The 27,926-nt window shown below is 40.9% G+C and overlaps 1 protein-coding gene across 7 annotated transcripts in view; it reads left to right on the top strand.

The window, feature by feature from the left end:
* The window catches only part of PTPRF (protein tyrosine phosphatase receptor type F), a 386,501-nt gene that overhangs the window by 25,167 nt on the left and 333,408 nt on the right, over nt 1-27,926 (top strand). For 2 of the 7 annotated variants that reach the window (XM_062581933.1, XM_062581927.1), the window contains exon 1: nt 1,054-1,146. The exons of 4 other annotated variants lie outside the window; for them this stretch is intronic. The gene's annotated coding sequence lies outside the window, so the exon portion shown is untranslated. Of the gene's footprint in view, nt 1-1,053; nt 1,147-27,926 lie in introns of those variants that run through there. One more of the 7 variants, XM_062581930.1, reaches the window with a different exon arrangement.

Raw genomic sequence — 27,926 nt, 5'->3', positions numbered from 1 at the left:
AGTGAATGTGGTGTCTGGTTCTGAGCATGCTGGTGTTTGATCTGGAAAATATTTTGTCAGCTCCAGGCCTATGATGAATATTAGGATTATATTTCCACCTTTCCAATGTCGCCTCTCTAATTCTTTTCTTAAATATTTCTCTTAAACATACCAAAATTCTTTTGAGTATTCAATTTTTAGGTTTCCATAGTTAGGTAAAACTGTTAGCTTTTCTCTTTTGTACTCAGATTTCCTTTGATAGTTAAAGAAATGCTATAGTCTCTCATTCATAATATATGCCATTGCAATTCTTTTTTGTATCATCTCTCTTGATGCTGCTGCTTTCTGGGTTACTTTCCCTCACTGAATGTCTATTTTGGATTATTTTTCTCCTCCTTGTGTTTTTTTTTTTTTTCCAGATTGAATCTGATTTTATTTCCTGTCTTATTATATAATATCTCAGTCTCTGATGATACTGTTCTGTTTTGTAGACTCTCTGAAAATGCAATTGTGAGGTTTATTCCCATCTTTATATTAAATAAGATACTTAATATGGCTAGGTAATACTCTAATCCCTGTGGCAATGTATTGAACGTATTTGTCGGTGTGTAGCATAGCTAGCTATTTTAGTCCTTAGCCATTCTTCAAACTACATCATAGGGTTTGTAGTTACAGTCATGCTTGTTTGGAGTGTTTTTTTTTTTTTTTTTTCCTTCCAGGGGGAGTTTCTTCCCTTTCTTTGTGTGTCTGCCTATTTCAAGACTAGCAGTACTTTAAATGTCTGCTCTGCATCAAAACTAACAAAGATTCAAAATTTTTTTTGTTGTGTGGTTTCTTGTGCAAAGCTTTAAGTCCATAGCGTTTAGTTAGTTTGGAAGTTTATAAACAGTTTGCTATGCCCCACGTACTGTCCATGGGGGCTTTTTGGCTGACCTCGCATGCTAAAAATGACCATGAGTTTTGAGCTATTCATAAAGTTGTCCTCTTTTGGTAATATTTTAAAAAAAGAAGCAGTTATGAAAGTATAAAAGCAGAAAGGAAAAAAAGGGCTGTGACAAGCAGGACAATTCTGCGCCGCCTCTCCTGCGTGGGGGTGCAGAGGCTGCAGGGCCACAGACCCGCTGCATCCTGGGGACGCTTGGAGTGTGGACTGTGGTTTTTTCCAAAGTAAGTGAAGCCTAATGCTTTTTAGTTTAAAAAAGAAAAAAAGTTTTTTTGGTTAGATGAAATGTGCTTCATCCTACAGATTAATTGCATGGAAAATTACAAACTGCATTAAGGCCTGAAAATTTGGTTTTAAATTATTATTCAGGCACTCTATTTTTGCTTTCAGTATTTAAAAATAATCAAATTGCTGAACTTGGGAAAGTGTTGGCCTACCACCTGAATTTAGAATTAGCTGAAATGTTAAATCAGCTTTAGCTCGTTCTACAGCCACAGAGAGAATAGTATTCTCATAGTTTATTTAGTGAATTCCATTCGTGGACTTCTGCTTCATATGGTGTTGAACAACTGGGAAGCTTTTTTTCCTCTTGTAAAAGACAAAGTTAATTTTCTACTTACATATTAAGCACTCTATATAAGCACGTTAGCAAGCAACCAAAAATGGGATGTTATGCTTACTGTCAGATGTGAAACAGATTTAAAATGAAAAGTCCGTATACACATATGCATGTATATATGCAAAGGATTAATGCAATATATATGGATGCTTAGACTGTATAACTTCTCTTTTTGAAGTGTAAAGTCTAGATTTACAAGCAAATTAATACTAACTGGTATCAAGCAATCAATGAGCAACAGCAGTTCTTTAGGGAAATGACCAGAAAGCACAAAAGCAGGCACAAATTAACTGATTTAAATCAGAGATAAAAAACCTACTCTACTGGTCGGTTGCTTTTTTAATTCTTAGCCAATTAGATATATATGCTGTTGAAGTAAATAGTATAAATTACTGATTAGTTCTTTTTGTGTTGGTATGGAAGGTCTATTCAAAAGATGACGAACGAATCCAGTGTAACACCTTAACAAAATTCTGATTGTTTGTGGTTTATCATTTACCGAAAGTGTGTTCTCTCTCAGTTGCTTCATGGATAATCTTTGCGTTTCAGCAGTCACATGGTAAGGATTTACCTCTTGAAACAATTAAGCCAGTTTGCATAGGCAGCTTATATACTGATAGGAAGCCTGGTGAGTAAGGGTGATTTAAGTGTGGCAGAAAACTTTTGTGTTACCTGTAAACACTTCACTTGTCTGCGTGAACGTAGGTAGGTGTAATGTGTGCAGGACCATGCCCTGCAGGTAATTTAGAGAGAAGCTCCAAGCATTGATCCCCGTGGGGGCTGTGTGGTGGATGTTACCGGGAAAGCTCACGCAAGGAGGCTGTCTGGAAGTTTGTCTCAGTGGCATTAACCAGAGCGTTCCCCTGGCCTGCGGCCGCTGCATGGAGCAGCGCTGTTGCATCGCGCCGAGACCGAAGCCCGGTTGGCCCTGCGCTGCAGCGGGGATGGTGGAGCTGATGGCGGGGGCCATGGCTGCGGTGTCGGGGCTGGCTGTGCTGCTGCTGAGCAGCTGCCAGACTCGACTCTTGCAAGTTACGGTGTGCCAGGCGCGCAGTAGCACGTGCGTGTTAGCTGCGTGTTAGCTAGCACACGTAAGTGAATGTTAAGCTTGAAAGCAGGGTGGCTCCATGAGCGCCTGCCACCGCAGCAGGAAATCCCTGCGTTCAGAAAACTACCGTGGAGGTTCTCTGTCCGGTCCAGAGAGCTGGTCTCTTTTAAAGTGCTCCCTATGTTGGTTTTGTATGACTTTATGTAACGCGGCCAGTTGGGACACAACGTGTGCCCACCGCTGCCGTGAATGAACGTCTCGTGCCTGGTGAGCTGCTCAGCGGTACTTACCCTTGCGGTTTACGTATCCCTAGGAACGTGGCGCGATCCCTGAAGTTTGAAACGTCCTGGGCTGCTTCTGTACTTGGTAATGCACAGCTTGTGGGTTCAGCAGTGTCCACCTTTCACCTGCAGCCTACAACGCATTACTACTTCCCTCCACCCCTTGCAGGTCCCCACGTTGCATCTGTAAAAGAAAGAAAACGCCTGAGAAGGGAGGGCATGTTCCAATTGTACCTTAGATTTCGTGTTTGTATCCTTCATCTGTTTTATGACTGTAGAGATTTGGTGACAAGGAAATCTTGGGACGAGTAAATCTTCTGCTTGCTTTTTCAAAGCTGGAAAAAAATGTATATTTTTGAGCATTTTCCAGTCCAGTAACTCAGAAGGATTAACTTTGTACTGTAATAAATAAAACAGCCAAGCAGATTTTGTCCAAATGTTTCTTCACCAGACTTAAATCCTAATCCTGGACCAAAATCTCATAGGCCTGTAGTAAAATTGTTCCAGACTAAAACTTGGCAAAGTAAAAAACCTCTGAAAGCAGGGTGCACAATGGAAATGCTGATGCAAGCATAACTGGAGCATTGCAAACGCGACGCCATAAGAACAGCTTTGCGTATTGCTCATGAATAGCTCAGAGGTAAAAGGATTAACACTCCTTAATGCCGCTTTGAATCTGCTAGACTTTTTGCTTGCTGGACTCGACGCAGAGATTCTGTAGTGTACATAGGCTTCCTATATTAGCCTTTCGCTCTGATGCTTTTTTTTCCCCCCTGGCGGAGAGCTCTTTGCTGCTGCAGAGAGAAGCCTTTGTTACCTCAGATTTCCCGCAGCACCTCTCCAGGTTTGTCAGGAGACAGAAATTAATACCAGCAGTAACAATTTGAGCTCAGTTTGCAGCTGCTTAATTAGCAGACTAAAGGAACTTCTGCATATTTCGTGCTCAGAGAAGGGGAGGAATGGGACGGTCGCTGAAGGAGAGGAGGGACAGGGTGTCTTCTAAAACTGCGTGTGCTCTGGTGAGGCTGTAGTGCTCTAAGTGAAACAAGAAATAAGCCCCCATTAAGGGGGGGGGGGAGAAAATGATGGCCCTCTTATTTTGGTGGTACGCTGAATCTGCGCAGACGGACGTTTGAGTTTCCTTTTGGGTATCAGCTGAAATGTTCTGACGTGAGCGTGTGTTTGTGGACATACTGTAAATGTTGACAGGTTTCTAGGCTTCTATCTCCGATTTTCGTCGTATAAAACTTGCTGCTGCCACCTCAACCTCTTTCATAAGAAACGCTTACCTGTTTCTGTAAAAATAAGAGCAAGCAAACAAAGTCTTGAGGCTCTTCCTTAAGCAGTTTCAGGATCATTTATATGAATAATAGATATACCTATGTATGTGTGTATACACATTTGTATGTATCTCTGTATGTGTATATGTATATTTTATCCTATTGCTGTTGCCATAGTCACTCTTGCTGGGCTTTATACTAGCAACTGTACTGGGAGATGTTAGCAAAACATGATATATTTTAAATATCTGAAACACCATCCAGCAGCAAATCAGATGTTTATTAAAAGTCCCCTTCCTCTGCAAAGATTTCACTTAATTCACTTTCTTACGAAAGCGAACGAACTTGCATTACTTCAGTGTTTAAGCAAATAATATTTTATAGAGTGAGCAATACGTATGATTGAAGATAAAATACAAGGATTCTGCTGGTGATTTACAATAGGAATGAGACAGTAATGGTAAGAAAAGTAAGTACATAGTAAATGTTAATACATTTGACAACTGGTATCAACAGAAATTTTCTCGTTTAGTAAGAAAGTAGGAGAGGTCTTGTACAAACATGACATGATTTTCTCTTTTTCTTTTTTAAATGCACTAAGATAAGTGTGTATATAGATCAAAGTAATTTGAATTATGTACAGTAAAAACTTGTGGTTGTTATTGCTGTAATTCACCTTGTTACACTGTGCTGTTTCAGAACTTATGATCTTGGTCATTTATTACTTGTAGGTGTCAGATTTTGATGTTAATAATGCATTTGAGTGTGCTGCAGTATATGCTGTGTGTGGTACTGTATATGCAAGAATTAAGGACCTTATGGTAGTCTCTAATTTCTTTAACTTTGAAAATTACTAAATAAAAGAATAAGCAAGAAATGCACAAAGTTAAAATTCATAATAGTAGAGAAGATTCTTTAGGAAGATTTGAGTTGGTTTGGATGGTTATTAAAGTTTCTGGTTAATATTTTTAATATAACTTCTGAAGCAGCTTTTATCGAAAGATCTCAGTGCATTTTACAGACTAGTTTAGACGCATTACATCCCTGTGGCAAGTCGGGCAAGTATTTTCAAGAAACTGATGTCCAGAAATGCTTGCCATTTGTGCTAATTGGAAAGCTGGGTCATGTTTATGCTTGAAATTAATGCAGTTTGAGGTAGGGTGTAAGCACAGTAGTTGTTCCGGATTAATTAAACATGCAGAAAGTCTTTTTCTGGAACAAGAGCGTCTTGTTCCTGGTTAACATATCCTCTTTGAGATGGCACTTGTTAGAGAGAACTGCCCGCTCGTGGCTTTATTAAAGAACTACTGTGTGAGCAGGAAGGTCCTTATTACTGGCGCTGGGGGACCAGAGCGTGGGCATTCTTGCTCTTGGCGCTTTGTCCCATCTGCCGGACCAGCCGATTAAACAATCGGTCAAACAGTCTGAGGGATAAGCAGTTGCAAGCGGCTGGAGTGGAGACTGGGTGATTCTGGATATAGCACGTCAGATGTATTTGTCACAGTGCTGTCCTTAACTTGGAAGGTGTTTCTCAGCTGAGATTGTTCTGTAGTTGCACTACTCATGCTGATGGTTTGTAAAGGCAGACGGATTTAAGTATTGAACCACCGGTGTTAGTTCCCGTTGTCTTATTTTTGCAGTAATTCTCCTAAAACAAGCAAACAGCCTGAATGCGTTCGCTTTCACGGAAAGGGAGCAGTGACAAGGAGGGAAGCCAGAGTTATCAATCTGCAGGCTTTATTTCTGCAGTTCATAATTGCAGTTGAGAAGCTTTTGGTTTTCCTTGTCCAAAACTTACAGCCATGAGAGACTTAAGAAGATTCTGCTGATTGCTACCAGCTGTGATTTTTGTACATGTTGCTCTGTGAGCAAACTCTCTTAACAAAAACCAAGGGACTCCATACTTGGATGGACACTTGGATGACATCAAGTTGCAGTGGAGAAAATTCTGTATTTTGTAGTTACTTTAGTGAAGCCCTGCTACAGCTTTACGCTCTTAACTTCTTTTCAGAAAACTGAGGATAGTCTCTAGCCGTTTCTCTCCTGTCCTTTCCCTGAAAATGGGTTAGTGAGATCTCCTAAACTTTGAGTTAAAGTTGTTATTTCTTAGGGAATTTTCCTCCTTGTTTTTCCAACTGACTGAGTTTAGTATAGCCAAAAGGATCTTGAAGTGGAGTATTACAGTCCTGAAATGTGTCCTTCTGATCATCTTTAAAGCTGTGCCCTTAATGGCTTCATGTGAAGACATTACTTACATGCTCATCTGTCCCCATGGAGTACAAATCTAGCTGTGTGTACAGACACCTTGTAACAGCTTATGTTGCTGTCTTATCCAGGAGACTTGCAGTTGCTGATAGATTTTTATCCATAGGAAATTCCCGTGAGATAGAACAATGCTAGCTCCACTTTACATATAGAGAAATAAAGAATCTGGCAGATTAAATGACTTGCATCGAGTTTACAACTGAACTGAGAATTAAATCAAGGTCTCTTAAATCTCTGCCAGGTACTAGGCTGTTAGTTTCCTTCTTGCTGCAGAATTAAACTAGTTCAATTTGTTCATGTGAATACTTGCATTGTGTATTAAGCTTAGTTTCGGTGTTGCCTTCTCTGCAAAGTTTTTAACTTAAAATATAGAACTTGCTTGATTCATACAGAATCATGTTGGTTGGAATTGAGCATAAGCTCCCTCCAAAATGTGTCTGCAAATGATAGATGGAGTACGACAACCTCCTGTTTGCACAATCAGTTGATCAGGTTTATTATCTGTTTTTTTTTTTTTAATATTTATTTTTCTCACTTCTGCCAGTAGTTTTTTCCCTGCCTTAGATGTTTTGCTGGCAGATCTGTTAATTTGAGTGTTCTGTCAGACTGAATCAGCCTAGAGGGTGCTCACATAAGAACCTCCATCTATGTATGAATTAAGGGGGCACCTCTGGTGGTGGTGTCTTGAAACCTTGATGTGCTGAAAGGTGAACAACATTATCTCCTGGCACAGATGTTTAATGGATGCATCTTGAGAGCCTCACTGTGGCAGCAGGAAGATGTAGAAAGGTAAAGCAGTGAGATATTTGACTGTACAAAGATGTGGATAATACATGTGAAAGTAAATTTAAAGTACCTTACAGGTGAGCACATCCCAACCTTCCTGAACCCTCTGAATGACATAGCAAACCTGTTTATGGTGGAAGAGATGTAAGACTCACAGAGCTGAAAGAAATGCAGGATGAGTGGCTTCAGAGTCTCACCACCCTTCTGGTCAAGGGTTTGGCATTTCCCAGAGAAAAGCAATGATGTCAACCTCTGCAAGCCCTGCTGGCTTGCTGCTGCTTCCTGCTGAGGGTTTGGGTTGATCAGCGTTTCAGATTACTTTGTGCCAGCACAGTGTTACTGCTAGGCAGAAGCAGCTTCTGTGCCCAGCTCACGCGAGCAAACTGGGAACAGTGTTGCGTCTCAGCAGCCGTGAGTCGGGCACCCATGGTTGGACGTAGATTTGGTGGTGGTAGCTGCCGCTTGGATAACAGGAAAAATAAGACTTCTGTATCATATTATAATTAAAGTTTTTCAGAAAGGGTTCTGTAAGTGTAAAGGAATTGATAATTCAACAGGAATAAGAGAGTATCTTGCTTCTCTTTTCTGAAGTGAGCATCGCTTGTTCATGCTGCGATCTGTTTGCTTTTAGTTTTTAGTACTTGTTTGCTCACTTAGCAGTTTATAAGAGGACTCTTAATACAGGAAGAAGGCCAGTTTGAGGAGCCTTACAATGTAAAATACTGTGACTAAGAAATGCTATGTAGCATTTTGTTCTTAAAACAACCCCTGCAAAAGTGTTTCCAATGGTGTCTGTGTACCAGGATCAGTGATCAGAGTCAGTCATAGTTATTATACAAGTGTTACCTGGTTTGTGAAAAGGACTTTTTTTCCCCTCTTAAGTTTTGCTTGCAGTATTTGGCGTGTCTTGGGCAGTATTTGGCGTGATGCTGATGTCCCTGATAGTCTGCATGTTTTATAGTCTTGAGCACAGAAGGTGAATAACACTTTGAAAGCTTTTCACAATGTCTTTTGTATGATTCCCAAACACAGTTGTTGAGGATTTTTACTGAGTTGCTGGAAACTTAAAGACTAGCTATTTTTATTTGAGGAATAAGCTACCTCTCTGCTCCCGAAGGGAACTAGGATTCCTAGGTTTCTGTTTGAGTTTTAAAGCTCAGACTGAGTTAAGATTTGTTTGTGTTGACCAGAAAGTATTCTGGAATAGCTTCTCATGGTAACAGTTTCTATTTTGAAACAATCAGTGTGCTTCCAAAGTGCAGCAAGTAAACCCAACTCTTGCTATGGAATAATATGTTTACTGGAAGAGCAATCCCAGTTGTTTTTCCTCATGTTTCTTTTAGCTAAAGCCTGTCCAACAGCTTTATAGGTTGTTGAGGTGGAGGAACAGTTTTTTTCCTGTAGTATTCCTTGCTGTGGGCTACTCTCTCTAATTGAATTTTCTTTTCCCTGCCACACGTTGCTAAATATCTGTAGGATGTGTTACTAATTGCACGTTTTCACTGTGGTAGTTAGCATAACTGAAAGCAAAAGTTTCAAAATAATGGAGTACAACTTCTGCTGTGTAGGTTTTTTTTCATGCTGATGTTACGTTTTAAGGAGAGCTGTGAAGCCACTTTGATACTTGGGAGAAGCTGAAAGTCCATGCAGTTAGACATCTATAAAGCTGTAACTTGATATTCGTGGAAGGCCCCAGGTACAAAGGAGATGTACGTGAAGAACTAATTCAGAAGATATGAGATGGTAAAGATGTTCTGGTAATTCATTTCACAGTACACATGCTTCTGTTTTATTTGGTTGATGGGGATAATTGGGGGAATAAGTATAAACCATTAAAGAGTAAAACTTCAGTCTTCTGGCATGAAAGTGAAGGAGGAGCCCATCCTAAGTGATAGGGAAGGGCAATGCAGACTGGCGTAGTTTAATCATGACCTCCTGTTTTTTCATTTTAAATTAAGTCTCTGTTTCAACAAGTATTTTGGTATTGGTTTAGAAATCAGTAAGCTCAGAACTGTAGTGAACTTCAGAGGATGGTTTCCTATCTTTCTCTGCCAAGTATTACTGAAATAAAACACAGTCTCTCCTTGTCTTTCATCCTGTGCTCTGACTCTTTCAGAGGAAAAACTTGCTCACCCAACAGAGTACGTCACGTGGGTTACGGTTGCTGGGAGATGAGATTTGAGTATATATCTTGTGTGGTAAGAAATGTAGGTATATTCTCTTAGTGTTGCGACCGATAACAGAGAATCGGATAAATAAAAACTCCGAAATGGAATAACAAGCAGCTATAACTGACACTTTCACTTCTTTTGTTATGTGGTCAGAAAAAATGATGTAGAAAGGAAAGAAGATTGATCCTATTTCTCTCCATTGCTCTTTGCCTCCCACTTGCTACCTTAGAACCTCCAGACTCCCTGGGGCACTGAGTCAGTCTGTGTTAGGCTGGTAACTCACTCCAGGGCAAGAATGATTCCAGGGTAGACTGGAATTCGGGGGAAGTGCTTCAGTATTCCTGTCTGTAGTTGCCTGGCCGATTCTTGCTGATCATACCCTTCCAGATCCAGGTACCTGCTGACTGGTTGACACTCTGTCTATTCTATCTTGACTCACTGCCTACTCTGTGACTTGCTGACTCAGATCTGGGTTTTCTGGGTCCTTAATTCCCTCAAACACTCTTAAACGTCTCAACAGTCAGGTGCTTGCTAGCAAGAAAGTAGCAGAACTTTGAAAAGGTCCACCTGATGCTATGGTTGAGAATTCAGCAGATGTCATACTGCAGAGCATACTGCAAGGCAATCTTATTTGCTTAAGCTTATTTTTATTAATTGTCTTTGTGAGAAGATAGATGGGTGGATTGCACCTTCCCCTCCCACCTTACCGTATATGGCTATGCATATACAAAAGATGAATGTGCGTGAGTGATAAGTGTTTTGATAAGCTTAGACAGAGCCATTCCAGTTGTACTTGTCTGGTGGTGAATTTTGCTCCTTTATAAAAGGACCTCACTGTGCTAATCTTCTTGCATTGTAGCACCTGTCAACAACCAGATAGGTGATAAACGCTGCATTCAAAGGGGATTATCACCAGCTCTTCTGCTCTGGCTATAGAAAAGGAGGAGGACAAGAGAAATTTCTGCTGTTCTATAAGGGAGGAGTAAAGGGGAATCCACTAACTTGACTGTAGAGGTCAGGCACAGCTCTTTGGGAATCCTTTGGGATAAAGTGAGATGCCCTACAAATTTAGAGATTAATAATATATATTTGAGATAAACTCTTAGGTGGAACTCAGAAGCTGGAGATGGGCAGTTCATCGTTAAATCTCTTGAATTGATGCAAGCTGTTCATTATTGCTATCTAAAAAGCCTGTATGTTGACGTACGACAGCGTTGTTATAACAACATATGAATTGTACAGACAGGCTGTGGGAGTTGAAATACTTTTTTAAAAAAATATTTAAGTATGTAACTGTAGACTGGACCACTGGATGACATGGATGAAGTCCTGAAATACAGTTTCCCTGTGTCTCTGACTTGATAGCTGTTGTTTCAATGTGTACAACAATTTCTTTCAGATGATTTTATAGAGCATATTAAAGCAGTTTAGAAACACGAGTTTTAGCTAAAGTCTGAATTGTAATGTGTTTGTGCAAGTGTGGAAATTGTTGCTACTGTAATATATTTCAAAACTATGCTTAAAAAAATAGAAAACAACAAAGAGCAGGAAACATGGATTGCTCTCATGGATTTACCTGACCTGAGACAACTCTCCAGCAAGCTTTGCTTGATCTAAGACTGTTTATACAAACTGAATATTTTGTAACTGTGTCATCTTTTGAGTTATAGACAGTACAAATTAAAACTTACTTTCAGTGTTGTTCTAGCATTCAGCTCAGCTGGTGTCTTACTGGAGAGCGGCTAGAAGTAAAGGGCTAACTTCTTGCTCAGAGCGAGCATCTTTTCTCCCACTGTATGGCCTGGTGCTTTTCCCTGAGAGCAGTCCTGGCTTCTGAAGTACTGTGCTATTAGATGCACGTTGCCTATGCAGTGATGAGGAAAACACGGGTAATGAGTGCTGCAGGGTGTTTCCTATGCAGCTGCCCAGTTTTATTTTTATGTAATGTATTTATACACATGTGCTATCTTCCCAGTTTAGCTCTAATGTCCTCTAATTCTGGGTAGGCAGTTTAAAAGAAAGCGAAATCAGTGTAGAAGGGAGAACAATGACCTCTAAAGCTCTGTAGAGAATGTAAGAAATGCCCAACTCTTCAAACATTTTGCATGTTTAAATGAATTAGTGCTCCTTATAAGTGTTCCTGCTGATAAGTAGAAAATAGGACCCTAACTTGAACTGTAGCAAAATATAAGGAGACTCAAGCTGTCTGATTGTAGGCTTTAAATATCCAGAATGAATCATCTGGCTTTCTTGTTGTCCAAACCTGTAGTTAAAAATTACTGTATACTTCAAGTAAATTGAAGAAGGGTTACCACAGAAATGTGAGAATAAACTTGAATGACTAAACATCAAATTATTTTCAATTCCTACTTTATAAGACTGCTCTTAGAATCAAAGAATAATTATTAGTGACCTGCTGTGCTATCCAGAAGGAGTTTGTAATTTTCAGTTGAGCCGACACTGAGGATTTAGCAGCTGTGTATGTAAGAAGAGTGGGCGACATAAGCAAATTGTGAGAATTGGCAGAATGTGGTGTGGATGGCTACTTATTAGATGAAAACCGGAGTGCACAAGACAGTCTAAACAGACTGCTGGTAAACTAGGATGTAGCTATTAAGTAGACTGCAAAGAGAAATGACAATATAACAAGTCTAAGCATTCCTATTTTATTTCTTCTTAACCAGTGATTAGCAACGATCTTAGCCTTTTTACATCATCTTCCTAAACATAAGGGTTTGCTGTCCTTCAGCCTTTGCTTGCTGAAAGTAGAAAACAGATGGGAGAAACAGTAACTCTTTGTATCTGACTAAGGGAAGATGAGAGCATGAGGGGTCCCAGACCATAAAGCAATGTGGTCATACTGTTACCTCATCTGTTACACAGGTACAGCATTTGTTCTGGCTGTGTGTGAGGCATCAGTAGCCGAAGCACCTCGAGTAAGCATTCAGCGTGGACAAACCTGCAAGATCTTTGAGGTGTATAGGCTTAAAAAGTGCCTATTTCTCTGTAGCTGAGGATAGCAGCTTTTTCTTGAACAGTTTGGAAAGGTTCGGATTTGGAAGATCTCCCTCTCATCCCTCTCCCCTTGCACCCTGGTTACAGGAGAGACAGGAGCTAACCCATCTTATGGACAACGATGTTTTAGATGGAGTTATTAAAGAGCGTGATCGTTAATTTCCCAAAAGTTTGAGGAGGAAAAGAGATGGGAAGAATCACAGAGTTGGTCAAGTTTTGGTCTCTGAAAGAAAGCAGGGAGGGGATTATAGCAGTTTATCTTTACAATGTCGGATGATGAGAGAAGTTGTGTTCCCGCCTGGCACCCATACCCATGGAAAGCACAGAGCAGACCTTCAACACACTGATTTTTATCCTCTTCAATAGAAGTCGTTCCTCTGTTGCCACTGTAATAACTTGAAAAAAGTTGAGCTTGGGCATCAGCTGTGGCTCTTAGAAGCAGGGGCAATAATTGGGTTTTATTCACCCTTTTGTATGCCTTGGTAATGGTTGGTTTAAGTAGTTTGGTTGGTCTGGGTACTGTGGGCACATGGCCATTTCTGTTGCCTTCCCAAAGCAGGAAGAGGACAGGAGAATGCAAAGGGATGCCAAAGAGCTGTCCATTTTATCCTTAGTGTGTTGTCTTCTTCTGATCACCATTCCAAACTAGGGAGTTTGTGTTTCACAGTATGTTGTATGATATTCGTGTACATAAGTGTTGCTTTCCAATAAGTGACAAAACAACTATTTTAATACCTCTTCTGTCTTTTGGGGGATGGGGTGACTAGAATGAGGAAACTTCAGAAGGCGAGTGCTGTGGTTTCTAATGCGATATTATGTTAGGTTTGCAGTTTATTCAGCGTGGGCAGGTGTCTGGGGAGCTGTTTCGACCTTGCTTCTGGGTGGCTTATAAATAGGAAATGAGAATAAATTATTTCTTCGTTTGTCATTGGAAGGGAGAAATTAAACAGGGAGTATTCAGTTTCTGAAAAAACTCACTGATGGGAGGACAACAAAAGAAAAAACAGTGAAGGGAGAAGAGATTAAAAACTGAGAAGGCTTCCTGAGAAGGGATTTTGGATCAGAGCAGAGCGGTATCTGAACCTGGCATCTGCTAGCTTTTTTATTATTAGACTATTCTGTTTATTATGATAGGATGACTAGGGAAGAAGAATCCTTAGAATTCAGTGGAGCGATCCGTGAGTCAGAAGTTGCTGACATTTGGAGAAGTATTCTCTTTGCTCGGTTCCTATCGCTGTGGCCTTGGGAAACAGGTTACTGCTCTGGAGGGACCTCTGATCTCAAGGGTGTGGAGTGCTCTCCCTCCCCTGGTGCCGTGCCCCCCACCCCTCCAATTTTATTTTTTCTTTTAAAGACCATACTGTGGATCGTGAGACAAATCTGCAGAGTTGTGGGTCTGGTTTTTCCACAGGGCACCTATCTGCATTACATATCAACTGTTCTGGTGAACATTAACTCGTCTCCTACTCGCCGCGTTTGCAGGCTCAGCCAGGACGCACGGAGCTGGATAACCCTTGCCGAACGGGCTCCTCTCCTGCCCGCCAAGGCATGGCCGTAGCGTTGTTCTCGCCGTGGGAAGAGCAGCGAGCGATAGCATTGCGGCCGCTTCACTGAGCTCTGTGTTAGAGGATGCCGTGGTCTCCTCGGACTTTCATTCCAAAATCATTCATGTGAGAAAGACGAAACGCGTTAGTAAACAAGACTTCATTATTTTTTGGAAGCGTAAGAAAACAGTTGCACTGCGAAGAAAATAAGAAACCCTCTCGGTCTTCATCTTGCAGAAATTTGAAAGTATACTGTAAGGTGTAAACGTGAACTTTTCTTAAAATTCATTTAAAAAAATGTGGGCACAACATCGCCCGGTGTTCTGCGTCTGGTATTGCTAGTCTGGGCAGAGCTCTGTCTCCGTTGATCAAGGAGCCTGCCCTCGCCAAGGCGGCGTTCAGCGCTGCTCCGTCCTCTAAGCCCCACAAGGAGTAGGCTGCTCTTTGCATTGACTCAAAGTATTTACCTCAGAGCATTCTACTTTTATGCTTGATTTAGTAACACCCGGCTACCTTTAAAATGTTTTTGCATTGCTCTCAACTCAGTCTGTCAAGAACTTCTGTCCAGTAGAATTTAAGTTACTTCTTTTAGTGTAGTTTTGACCCAATTATCTGGCCGAGGTTGTATCTATTGAGAGCAAGAGTGTTTATCTATTTAGCTCTTTCAAAATATTTTCTGAAGTGGATTCTTCACTACTTTGCCAGATCCAGTTTTATATGATGAAAATGGTGAGTCTCCTTTGTCTTTGCACAGTAGTACATTGATAATCTGTGTGGCTAGCAGTGATCAAAAAAGAAAACAATTGGCAATTACTGATGAGATGAATAGAAAATAACAAAAAAGACATAATTACATTATTGTGTAAATCTGGTGTGTGCCCTGTGCCCTGCAATAGTCAGCTTTCAGTCCTCCATCTCAGAAGGAATTTAATAAAACCTGAAAATTAAGAGAAATGTAGCAACGCAAACTGACTTTTTTTCCACATCTTCAGCTGAGGAAAAACCTGGAGGTAGGTGAATTATGTGTTAAGCTTTACAAAGTCCTTCACATGCTGGAGAAGAGTAAAGAGAGGGGACACTTGTTTACCCTTCCCCATGCCACAGGGACTGAAGGTCACCAGCAGGTTTAATATCAAATACTTCTTCATCCTATATGTAGTTTGGGCTGTGAAACATTGCTGCAGGATATCTTCATTGCCAGAAGTTTAGAGAAAGTTCAAAGGTTGGATGAAATTATGGGAGAAAATCTTGTCAGTCACAAAAACAAGTCCCATCTTGGGAATTGATGTGTTGTATGTGAGTTGCTCAGTAGTGTAGTGAAGGAGTAATTACTGTAGGTTTGCCATGTTTTTCTACCCGGACAGGCCTGTGACCCTGCTTTTGACAGCAGTTTGCAGATGTGCACATTAAGAGCCACCTCATCTATTTAGATCAACATCTGTGATCCTTTTGGTGAAATATCTTGAGTTTCAGTGCAACAAGCAGCTGTGTTTTGTTTTGTGTGTGACTTAAGTGATGCCATGGGTTCTCATCTGGAGTCTGTGAATTTTTATATAAAAACTCCTCTTGTAACTCTTCTGGCAAACTTGATGCAGAGAAGAGTGGCACAATGTGATGAGACAAAATTGTTTCAGATAGACCAGACAGACCATAATCCTAGATAAGAAAGTGGAGTCTAATAGCAGAGAATGCATGCTGCTTTTATTTCTCAGATAAGGCTTTTCAAATTGTTCTACAAAGAATTCTTACATATAAAATATTCTGCTTTTAGAAAGCTGCCTGTCATTTATTTATTTATTTAAGATTGTTTGATGTGTTTATTCTTTAGTGGCGTCACTTCTACCTATCCTTGTATTACCCTTCTTAAAAAAAAAAAAAAAAAAAAAAGGCTAGTAGAAAAGGAGACTAACAGAAGTGTCCTGTTTTGCTGTCAGTAAAAGTGAACTATTTTAACAAGAGTTGAAGGCCAAAATGTGAGTGCCAGTGTTTTTAATGCAAAGTATTTGGCATCCATCAATGTTGTAACATCATGCTATTATCACCTCATTGAATTTGGAAGAGGAATGCTGCTGGTAATTTGCACAACATCATTTAATCATCTTTGTCAAATAATGAATTTATTATTGATTTCAAGCTTCTAGTTAGCTTAGAGAATTGTGTATCTTAACTTGCTTTAGATTTCTTCTTCCCAAGAGGGTGTAGTGCTATTCTGTAAGCGTCGTAGAACAGTCGTGTTAAAAGAATATCAGCATTGAAATTTCAGGCGTTAAATTTAAGCACTGAAAATCCAGGCATGAATATTGTCTGTTTTATTTATTGACTGTGGCATGATTTTGTGAAAGAAGTGGTATCCAGAACTGTGCTTAGGTTGTGTCACAAAATGCATCCAGAAGAAGCTGAACTATTCTAATTTTGGAGTTTGCTTTTTTTTTTTTTTTTATGCTTGCCTTTGAAATTTTGCTGTATTTACTATAGTTTTTGCATGGAATATAAGGAATAATGGTCTGCAGTTCTTGAGATTTACAGAGAAAGCAAGTTTAGAGGACGTGTAAATACACTCTATCTTAGGCAGATTGTCATCAGAATTGAATCATTGCAGCGATCTACATGATGAAAAAAGTGTAACTAATAGTAGTAGTAGATTCCTATCCTTTATCCACATGCTTTAAGTTTTGAAGGGATTGTTAGGTATTTTTTCTGGTTTTGTTTGTTTGTTTTTTCTGGATGTTGCAAGCCATTATCTTTTGTCTAATCCGAGATGGTAATTGATTCTGCTAATGCACAATTTCCTGAAAGACCTCTAGCTCAAGTGAAGGCATAACCCTGTTCTACTAGTTAATCTACCACTAACAGTGTTAGAAAGGCAAACCATTTTTTTTCCCATTTTCAATCTGACTAGCTTCAGTCTACAGTCACAGCTTCTGCTTACAGTTTTTGCTGCTGTGCTGTCCGCTTATAGTTTCTCATTCCTCTTCATGAGAGAGGGCTGCTTTTATGCTGTAACTGAGTCACCTTTGACTTTTGATAAACTCTGCACTTAATGGTGTTTCTGATTTACAGCTGCATTTTAAGGTCTCCTAGCCAGTTTGTAATCCAAGTAATGTGTGTTCTCATAGTATTTTATAATGTTAACTTTTTGATTAGAATATTGAGTGAAACTAATTAATGATCCAGTTTTGCCAGTGGGAGTCTCAGCTGTTTGCAAAGCAGCTGAGGAATACTGAGATTCATCAATGATGAATTTGTTTCTAGGGATTTTAGTCGCTTGGCCTTTACCACGTTTTTCAGTTCTTCCTTGTCCCCTTCTCATCTCTCATTCTTAGTGCTGTCTATTAACATCACCTGCCTTTCTCTAACCCCAGCACCTATACTCAGCTCAGGTTGCCTTCTTTCTCCTGGTCCCCAGGTGCAGCAGGGAGAGGTAGATATCGCTGCAGTTTGAGGGATGGGGAAGAAACGGAGAGCGGATCCACCAACTAGCAAGGCAGTCTGGTTTTCGTTGTCAGGCTGATGCACCAGGAGGAGAAATGGGGCAATAGGTGCGTGTGTGATGAGGCTGCTGTCTTGTACAGTAGTGTTGCTGTTCTCCAAAAGCTGTACTGGCTCCGTGTTTTATGTAGCCACGTGCTTCTCGAAGTGCAGAGAGGTATTCTGGGTCAATATTCTAAAGCATATTAAAGAAATCCTTTAGGAGGCAAAAATTAGACACAAAGACACAAAACCCTGAAAAAAGTGAAACAGTCTTAAACTGGACCTTGATTGTGCGCGTGCCGAGTATAGGCAGAGGTGGAAAAACAAAGGAATCAACAGTTAGCCATTTACAGGGTTTTAGAGGAGGCTTAATATTACAGTGTAGCTATTACTTAAGTGTACGTTGCTCATTAATGCTAAGCTCTGAAAAGGCATGTACAAATGCAGCTGCATATGTTTGCAGTACTGACCTAAGAAATGTAAATGCTGAAAAATTAAACTGAACTTGCCATATGAGTTGTTTAAAGTTGAGAGAGGCTACTTGTATTCTTTTATCTTTCTTTAACAGTCATTTTACTTTAATTTTGCAATTTAGGTAGGCTGCATTGAATCAATAACTTTTACAAGTAACATTATTTTTCTTCCAGAAGAAAAGGTTATTTCTATAGATTTAGATGGTCCTTATTACTGAATTGCAAAATCACTACTACTGAGAATTTCACTCAAATTATATACTCAGCCTCCAGAGGACAGATTTAATATTTTTGTTTATTTTTTTCTAGAAATATCTAACAGTTTTACAACTTGTTTCATATCATTTTTAAAAGATTCACAACTCAAAGCTTTTATTAAAATGAGAAGGCAAGTCAGTTGTTTACTCAGAAGCATAGTTAAGTCTTCCAGTGGTGCAAATCCTGCTCTCCATCCTGTTTTTATCAATAACTCATTTTTCTTAATAGAACACCAGATGTGGTGGGTGAGTGTGCAGACATTTGTACTTAGTTTTCTTCTGTGAACCACAAAGAAACTGTAGTTTCTGTAATAAAATGACATCCATTTTGTTAGAGGAAAAGGCAAGCTTTTAAAATGGCTTTTTGTTCTTTCCATAAACTTTGTTTAAATGAAAGCGGCATATGAGACCTTCAAGCTTATGCGGATTTGCTGTTGCCGCTTCCAGAGTGTGCTAGCCTAGCTCAAGAGACGACAGCAAATTACAAGTATGCTATGCTGTCTCAACGTCTGCCTAAGGAGAGTTCTGCCCTCTGATAAATAAGAGCCTATAGATCATAAATTGACACTTCTATCGTCAGCTACCAGCTGACTCGCAAATGTCAAGGAAAGGTGCGTGATCACTCACAGATTTCTTTTGATGGCAATAGTTGCCATCGTGTTGTATTCAGCAGAGTTTTGTAAGAGGCAGATATGACCTTTCCTGAATCTTTCAGCCATGTATGTAGTGTCTTTTTAATTGAGTCTCTATAAAAATCTAAAGTATCTAAAATTTCAGCCAAAATATTGATTGAAAACAAAACAAGTGTTTGGGAGAGAAGAGTAAGCTGGAGAAATCTGGATGTTGTTGGAGGAAATGCCCGGCTTGGAAGAATGTCTAATGATGGCAAATGTATGCAGTTAAGAGAATGAAGAGAGATGCTTTTCTGTAGCATAACGGTGGTAGAACAGCTTACTAACTGCATTTGTAATGTTAATTTTATGTCATCCTTGGGAAGTGACAGAAATGTTAGTGATTTGCATTCTAAAAAAAATCGTTGTGAAAAGCTGTGTTTTAGGACTTTGGAGATCTATTTATTCCTGATAGAAGGAGCTTCTCATTAAATTAAGAGAGAGAAAAGATGGAAGGAGGACTGAAGTTCACGCCCCCCACCCCAGCTGCTGCTTCCTTTCCTTTTTTCCCTTCTGCCCGTCACAACAGGATATCACTGAATAGTGAACTGACACTGAGAAAAGTAAGTTAATTGTGCATTGCTGGCTATTGGATTAAACCCGCTCTTCTGCACTTAGACTCTTGTGAACGTATAAAGATGAAGTAAAGGGAAAGAAACAACATGGCTTGAATGCTTAGTTCAGTGGCTGATTTTTACAGACCTGCACCTTTTCTAAGAGTGTTTTCTGTTGTAATGTAAGTTCTGTCAGTTAGGGGGGATAACGGCTCGCTGGTGAAGGCCATGAGTGGTAGCATACTGAAACTATTTACTCCTTGGATAGAAAGGGCATAAATAAATAGGCATTTTCTCTGTAGCCTGAGTACAGCCACGTCACGCACCTTTACAGGAGCGCCTCGAACCTCGCATGCGCTTTCCCCAACACGGTGCACTGTGAGGCGGTCGTCTGACGCGCCGGCGCTGCGCTGCGTGGTCACGCTTGCGCAGGCACGTGTAGCCAGTGACCTCCGCTTTCCTCTCCGGGCTCAGTCCCGCTCGGGAGCGCAGCCCGCGCAGTTCGTGCTGGTGTAGCCCTCTGCTCCGATTGGTCCTCCCACGCTGCAAGGTGGTGGACGGGCGAGTGGAGAAGGTGAATAAGCAGAAGAGGTGGATACTTGCGCTGAGGTGGTGCTCGTGCAGCTTGGATGCAAGCTCCGGCTCTTGTGCTGGACGCCCCAGCAGCTACCTGCGTGAGCAGCACGGCCGCTGCGCGGCAGGAGTCTCGTCCTGGAGCCGTCTGCCTCCGCTGAAGCCAGTGAGGAGCTTCACAGGTAAAGATGGCTGGAGATGCAAGTTGTTACCCCTCCTTTCCCTTAGGTAGGTTCCCAGAGTCCTCTCTTACCAAGCCCAGGATATGCTATCATCTGTTTTACGCTTTATGGTAGGATTCCCTTAAGGCAGAGACGAACTGGTCCTCTTTGGTTAAGTAGAAAAGCTTTCTTTCTGTGAGATGTTTCTCTAATGGACATGGTGAATCTTTTAAAACCTTAGTTCTACTATTCCACTGATATATTGATGCTAGCTTGTTTCTCCCTTCTACTGAAATGTGTGTATTCTGGAGGACAGTCTTTTTTCCCTTTTTGGTGGTAGGGGTTGTATTTTTTTTTTTTTTTTTTTAGCGGATTGTAGTATGGATTTTCTAGCAGATCTGCTTTTCTAGTTCATTTGTAGATCTGTTTTTTGCAGAAATCATTTAAAGTGTTTAATTACTGTTTGTGGATAGATTCATTTATTGCAACTGTTGGGATTTGCATTAGCAGAAATTAACAGAAGCTGTCGCATAGCTTGGCTTGACTTTTCCACTACAGACAGAGTTACATATACTGAAATAACTGATTACTGAAGTCATCTGTAGTTAAGAGAAGCTTTCTGTCAAGTAGATTTGTAGAGAGCAGAGCACAATTGCCGCCTGGGGAATGGTGTAACACGGAACAGTTACTCTTGTGGAGCAGGACATATGGCGAGCAGTTGGCTGAGCCTGCATCTCCAAGCTGGTGACTGTTTGACATGTCTATGCCCACTGTTGGACCCTAAGATGGGGTGATACTGCAGGCATTGCAATGAAGGGAGCCTGTGGTAAGAGTGTGATGCTTTAATGCTGGGTATTTCTGATACTTATTCTTAGAAAATGTTCTAAAACATTTGAAAGTGCTTAAAAAAGATACAGTATGATGTGAGATCTAGAAAGACTGCCTTGACTGAGCTTCTGTAATCTGTCACTGTTTGTGGCTTATTTCCAAGAAGGTTCAGAGATGACTTAATTACCACCAACCTGCATGGGTGGAGAATTACTGGTGGAAAACTCTTTAATTTAGCAGCCAAAGGAATAATGAGGTCAGTTGGAGCAAAAAGAACAACAAGGTAGGGGAACAGATAAGTATTCCTCCTTTGGAAGGGAAATTTGCAATGAAGGTGACTGAGCAAAGGTGGCTGAATATAATCACTTGTCTGTATGTATCCAAAGCTGGTGGGTTGCCCTAGCTGCTGGGTTGGAGGTAGGAGTCTTGCAAGGAGGATCTGTGCACTGTGATAAAAATGACTCTGTGGCATTGAAACAGGCAAAGGCAGTTTTATTAAAGGTAAAGGAGATTTACTGTATCCTGTTGGTTTTACTGGCCTTGTTATTTTACCCATTTAGCCTACTTGTTTGTTTCTTTTTTCTCTTTTGACTTAAGGTAGTGATGTGGGCTAGAGATCTTGTCTGTTGTGAATCTTGTTTATTCCAGTTAACTACTTGGCATCTCTGCAACTGGTTGTTCATGTATTTTTATTGGGAGCTGTAGTTTTGTCATCTGTTTGGCTACTGGCACAGTTGATTAAACCAGTAGGCTTGGAAGGAAAAATGGTTTCATTACTTAAGCCATGAATGAATTTATAAAAACTGGTTGTTTCTTCTAAGTTTTTATGCTTTGTATTTTTGGATTTAGGTACCGTTTTTGCTGTACAAGTGCATGAGAATTTACTTTCTCTACCTGCCACACCAGACTTGTCCTTAGATCTTTGTTACTTGGTTCTTGTCAGAGGTATATTCTCCTTTACTTGCTCGAATACTTCTAATATGAGTAATACTTTGCTGCCTTTTTTCATTGATGTGATTTTGAAGGAAGGCAGTCAGTCTTTGGTTTTTAATCTATGCAAACCCCCAAATGATGAAAAGACAGATATAATACTGTGTGTCTTAAATTTTTTTCATTTAATCTATGCTTAACATAACTTTTCTGGTGCATTGTCTGCTGTTTCTGGGTGAATCTACTTAAAAAAAGATGACTAATGTAGTATGGCTATGAGAAGTTACTGCGAACCCTTAAATCTCGTGATGCAGTGTGTCTGAGTTCCGCTATTTGGTTTTTCATGTAAACCTCTTAGATATGATACAGTGGAATCTTCTTAAACACAAATTCCATGTAGCAAGTGACAGGACATAATGAAAGCATAAACTGTTACACAAATAAAACTGTCAGATGCATAATGCTACAGCTATAAACAGCTGTGAATTTCAGTGTGTTCCGCTGAATTTAGCAAGCTGGGTTAGGATGCACATTTTTGGGGTCAGTTTTGACTATCTTGGAAGAGCTTTAAGCAGTATCAGTACTTGCTAAAATAAAACTTGCTCACAAAGAAATCCTTTGCAGGCAGGATATTTGCAATGCTGATAAATTAATATTTGTCTTTATATAATGCTTGTACTTGAAAAATGTATGGATATTAAGAGATGCAGTTATTAGGAGATATGACATGTTTTTGACATAGTACAATTAGCTTTCTTAATCCGTTTGGAATAGTACTATTAAAGAATGCATGGAATAAGGGCTCTTTTGTTTGTTTATGCTTTAGATATTTTAAAACATGTAATAAAGCATGTTAGCATTTGTGGAACTATTGGCAAGCTGCTTTGCCAGCGGTGCCCTGGAGGAGTCAGTGGTGGTGGTGCTGGACAGGGATCAGCTGAGCTGCTGGAGGAGCCCCTCCCCGTGGTAGCGGTCCCCTGGGCTGTACGGCGAGGCAGCGGAGGGGTGAAGGAGCTCTTGGGAACGCCGCTGTGACGCCGCTGTGATCCCTGCGGGGCTCCTGCGCCGCAGCAGCTGCTCGGCTCTGCAGCCTGGCCGGCCCGCGCGTGGTGCTCGCAATGGTGCGGGCGAACGTGTAGATGCAACTCGAGCGTTCCCTCCCCGCGTTGCCTGTCCCAGCGCTGTAAACTTTTCCGTGATGCAGCTGTGAAAATAATCAGAGTCCTGCCTACGCTGGCAGTGGCTGCAGATGCTGCTCGTATCTGCAGCGGTGAGCTGCGTGCCTCCCAGCATGGCCCTGGCCTGGCCTGTAGAGCAAAGCCGCTAAAATGTGCGTTTCATAGACACTTAAGACTTCTAAGCGGGATACTCAATATGTTATGTTGAGATACTTGTCTTCTGGATACTGTAAATAAACCAAAGATTTTCCTGCACTGTGTTAGTTGAGCCTCACAGATATATTGTATTAAATCAAAGAGTTATAGCTTGCGTTAGTAGCACCTAAACTGAATTAAATAGTTTTTAGGTAGCTTGCATTATTTTAAAACGTTTTTTTTTCTCCGTGGGGGATTTGCTCCTGTGTGGAAATAACTTGGCTCACTTCTGAAGGCATGCAGCTCGTGTTTTGCATAATGCTGAGTTTTCAGGTGACCCGCTTTGTGACCCAGTATCCAGTTTCCTTGGCAGATTTGTAAATAATTCGTAGTACCAGTTTTCTGTGCAAGACATGCTCTTTGCTGCCACCGTTGCTGCTGGAAGAACGATCCTGCAGCCAGACCAGGCCACGCTGTGGTCAAGCTCGTCACATCTGAGGGGAAGTTTTACTGTGGCAGAAAACCCGGCTGTCGGCTTAGCTCAGTATAGCCGTCGATTCACAGGCTGCGGAGTCAAGATCCTAAGAAGAAGCTTCCTACAAACCTCCCAGAGCTCCACAAAGGGAGGAAGAACGGCTAGTGCTGCGCCGGCAGCCCTCTCCATGGGGCAGCTGCAGTCTTGGGGGTCGCGGATGTTCCCTTCCCGGCTAACTTAGGGAGAAGCTTTAGACTGCCTCTGCCCCCGCTTGACAGGCGGGCGAGAGTCTTCACTGAAATCACCAATGCTGGAGTGATCCTTGAGCCATATTAGTTTTAATTATAAAAATCAATCACTAGGGCTCTATTAAGCCAAGCACTGTATTTCTGAAGTTTATAAAAGTTACTATTAGCAGTCATAAAGAAAGCTCTGGGTTTTTTAAGAGTATATTAAGTGTAGCATTGATTTTTGACTTGAAAGTGTCCAGAAAGAGAATTTAAAGCAGATAAAATGGGCATGAAGGGATGTGTTTTGCTTGCATTCATAAAGATGGTACTTCAGGGATTTATACAAAATAGAAAACCTTCTGCAAGTTGCATGAAATGTAATAAATTGTGCCTGAAAACACCCCCAGTTTGACTATAAAGGTCTTATCTCACCCATGTAAAATATTTATGTGTAAATGCATATTTTATATTTTGCCTTTACCATCCTTGGAATGCTTTATACTTTCATAAATGACATCTCTAGTATTTCCTTGTAGTGGAGAAGGCAAAAAAAATTAATTTTTATTTGATGTTATTGCTTTGACTTTTCTTTTAGTTTATTTTGGGTACAAAGGAGGACTAAAAAGACTGATTAGAGTAGAGAGAGTTCCAGGGTGATAAAAGAAAAAGCAGAGAGCTGGAAATTTTTCCTGAAGATCTTTGTTTAATTGGAACTTACTGCTCAGACACATAATTCCAAAGTTTTTATGTTTAGTTTCACATGTCGCTGTGTTTTGTCTGCTAGTTCTACCTCACTTTGAACCGTATCTAGTTGTAGCCTTAAAAGGATTTAACTTACTGTATCTGATTCTATTGCTACTTTTTTTTTTAAGGCATTTGTCACTGTTTTGTGTTTGAAAGACCTAAACGTTCTTGCATTTTATATTTAGGAAAAATACTGTCTGAACACGCTAAGGTGATGCTAGTTTGGCATTTGGTAGTGATGTGATTGCTATAGGAATATTTGTGTCATGTTCTAATTTTCAAAGTGCCATTTTTAGAAACTTGAATCACTCAAAGGTTTTATTGAAAACATTCAAGTTTGGGAAACACTAGACTGAGTAATTTAAAGCTCATACTGTTTATTGAAGAGAAGACGAAAAAGTGACATCATTGTTGTGACTTAGAAATACTTAAATAAGCAAAAGGTATTAATTAAGAGGGGAAAACTCTCCAGTAAAAGCCAGATTTGATAGTTGAAACTAGGAAATTCACAGTGAAAACACAGAAAATGTACACAAAATGATTAGCAGCTGAGGCAAAAACTTGTGGTTATCCATTTTATCGCTCCATGCTTTCGACTTCTTAAAAGTTGAAAGGTTTTTACATGTTTTTATTTTTTCCCTTTGTGTTGCCACGGTGACTCTTCTGTGGTGCTTCTGACTGAATGCTTTACTGCTCCTCACTGCTTTCATCCACTTCTTTTTGATGGCGTAGCCAAGCCGACCTAAAGGCTTGATGCCAGTGATGGGGCAGGTCTTGCCCTTGCCTCCAGCCCCTGCTTCTCCTGCGTGGGTACCAGCGCTCGTCTGACCCAGCGGGCAGCCGGTTCCAGTGCTAAATTGGTGGCTCTGGGTTGGCAATGAGAACTGCAGAGCTTTCTGCGTGTTCGCTGCTTGCACCGGCTAACCAAGGGTAACGTCTGCGCTGGAGCAGGAAGGGCTGGTGCGCTCAGAAGTGAGGAATGGAGCGGGGCGTTGGGGCAGGGATGATGCGTTAGCTCGGTTCCGGTGCCGTGCGAGCTTCGCCCTTATTTCCAGGCGGCCCGGAGCGCCCCGCCAGCGCAAAGGCGAGGAGCAGCTTGCTGAAGCAGAGGTGTGGGCAGTCGTGCCTCCCCGCTGGTGCGGGAATCCTGTGTCTTCAGCAGTGCCAGGGAAATCTAAGGTTGTTGTAAAGCACTTTGTTTTCCCAATATCCTGATGAAACGGTTGCTGAGTTAGTCATCTAAGGGAAGGGAGAGGATGGGCAACTCCTACATGGAAAGATATGTGGGAGATGCAGGATTACATTTTTGTGATATCTTAGTCTTTTTCAGGCAAGATATTGCTGAAGAGGAGGGCTTTGCAGACCTGATTTTTTTTTTCTTTCTTTCTTTTCTTTTTTTTTTTTTTTAATCAGCTCTCTTAAAGAAAGCGAAGTCCACAAGTTTTGGGGATCTAACCTTCACTTCTTGATATATTGTTCTTTTTGCATCAGAGGGTGGTTATTTTTGAGGTCTTGCAGGAAGAGGAATAATCTTTTAAGCACAAAGAAAAGTACTGTGCATCATGGCTAATCTAAATTATATTTAGATGTAAAGAAATTACGTTCTGATTAAACCACTGTTTCACTGTATGACATGCTAACACTGCGCGCTATGTGTTGGGAGTGATGGATACTATGGTGTAAGGAAAGAGTTAAGTAAGTGTGAAGAAAACTAGCACTGTAAGGGCTCCTGGCTTCCTTCCATCCTAATGCTTTGTGGGGGAGAGTGGGCTTTGGAGTATAAAATATTAAATTTCATCCCATTAGTGTTAGTCTCTACGAATAAATAGTGTAATAGCAGCTTGGAACTGGCTGTTGAGCCATGATAACAGTGGTCAGTGGAGAAGGGTAATTATTACTTGGTTGAAATAAATCTGAGCATTGCAGGAAATCATTAAGCCGGTTAATACTGATGTCAAAGTAAAACTCTTTAAAATTTCCAGTAACTGAGAATCTAACACTTCAAATTCTAAACAATGGATTTTGGGGTGTAATTTTTCCCAGGGAAAAAAAAAAGAAAAAGAAAAAGCTTATTTAACTTATCACAAGAGGAAAAACTTCTTGGGTCCAACCAATCTGGATGGTCTGTGGGCTCTGGATGAACCTAGATTCTTTATTGATGTTTGGACTGCAAAATTTATTTTAATATGACATATATTAGCTTTTTGCTGATTTTAGTTACTGGTATGAGACAAGAATACAAATGTACACTACAGGATTCATGCACTGTTTGAGGTGTTTTTGCATCTGTGTAAATATTGTTTAGAAAACGAAGACAAACTTCTGATTGCAAAAGCAAGCAACTTGAGCTAGAAATGTTTTCATCAAAGCCTAAGTTTCATTACTTTTGTTACTTTTTAGGGTTGAGAAGTCCTGGACGTGTTGTGATTTCTGCAGTATTATGGTAATTGAATTACTCAAACTTTTTTAGCTGCTTTTAGGGTTATTTTGTGAGTTCCTGTAGGAGAGGATGTGCTGACTTAACTAAATCAGTCTCTAAATTGGTATGACTTACATGAGCTGCAAGTTGATGCAGGTGCTGGGGGAACTGGGTGAAAAGCGTTTGCATGGGAAGAGAGGCCGGCTCCAAATTTGGTGCGGGGACTTGCTGCTCCAAAGTGGAAATTTCGGAGGGTGGTTGCAGGCGATCCCAGCGCTGCTGGGTGGCTGCGCCGCCGCGCGCTGGCCCTGGTATTGGGCACGTCCCAGCACCCCGGTACCACGGGGCTTCCCAGCAGCCGCTGCCTGGGGAGGAGTTCCTGGAAGAGGACAAAAGCCTCTGAATCCTGTATTTCTCTGTTTTGTTGGAAAATACAAGTCATCGGACTTTGAGATCGAAGCTGGAGATGGCGCCGGTCGGTGGCGGCCCTGGATGCGGGTGGCAGCAGTAACGCGTCCCTCCAGCCTTCGCTGTTGTCGTCGGTGCCTCGCGAAGGCTGTGGCGTGGCACCGTGTCGGAGGCGCTTGAGTTGCACAGGATTTGTTTTGTAATGTGAAAAGCCGGTGGTTAGACTGGAACACCTTAATAAGGCTGCTTTGCTCTAAGAAAAAGGAAGGCAAAAGCTCTCAGTACTGGCGTTGGCAGTTTTTAATTAGTTTGGGTTACTCTTTGATTTAAAGCAGGCGAAGGGCCGGTGAGCTCCTGGGATCGGGCGGTTTGAACGGTGTGCCACTGCTTGTACTTTTTTTGGATGATGGTGTATTCTCTGCTGAAATGACGACCGGTAGCTTAACTGTTTCTTCTTGTAAAGCATTTTAGTAAAAACAGACCCTGGC

This window comes from Rhea pennata, chromosome 8, assembly GCF_028389875.1.
Source record: "Rhea pennata isolate bPtePen1 chromosome 8, bPtePen1.pri, whole genome shotgun sequence".
Lineage (NCBI taxonomy): Eukaryota > Metazoa > Chordata > Aves > Rheiformes > Rheidae > Rhea > Rhea pennata.
Note: the sequence above shows the minus strand (reverse complement) of the source record. Positions and strands in the feature narration are given on the sequence as shown.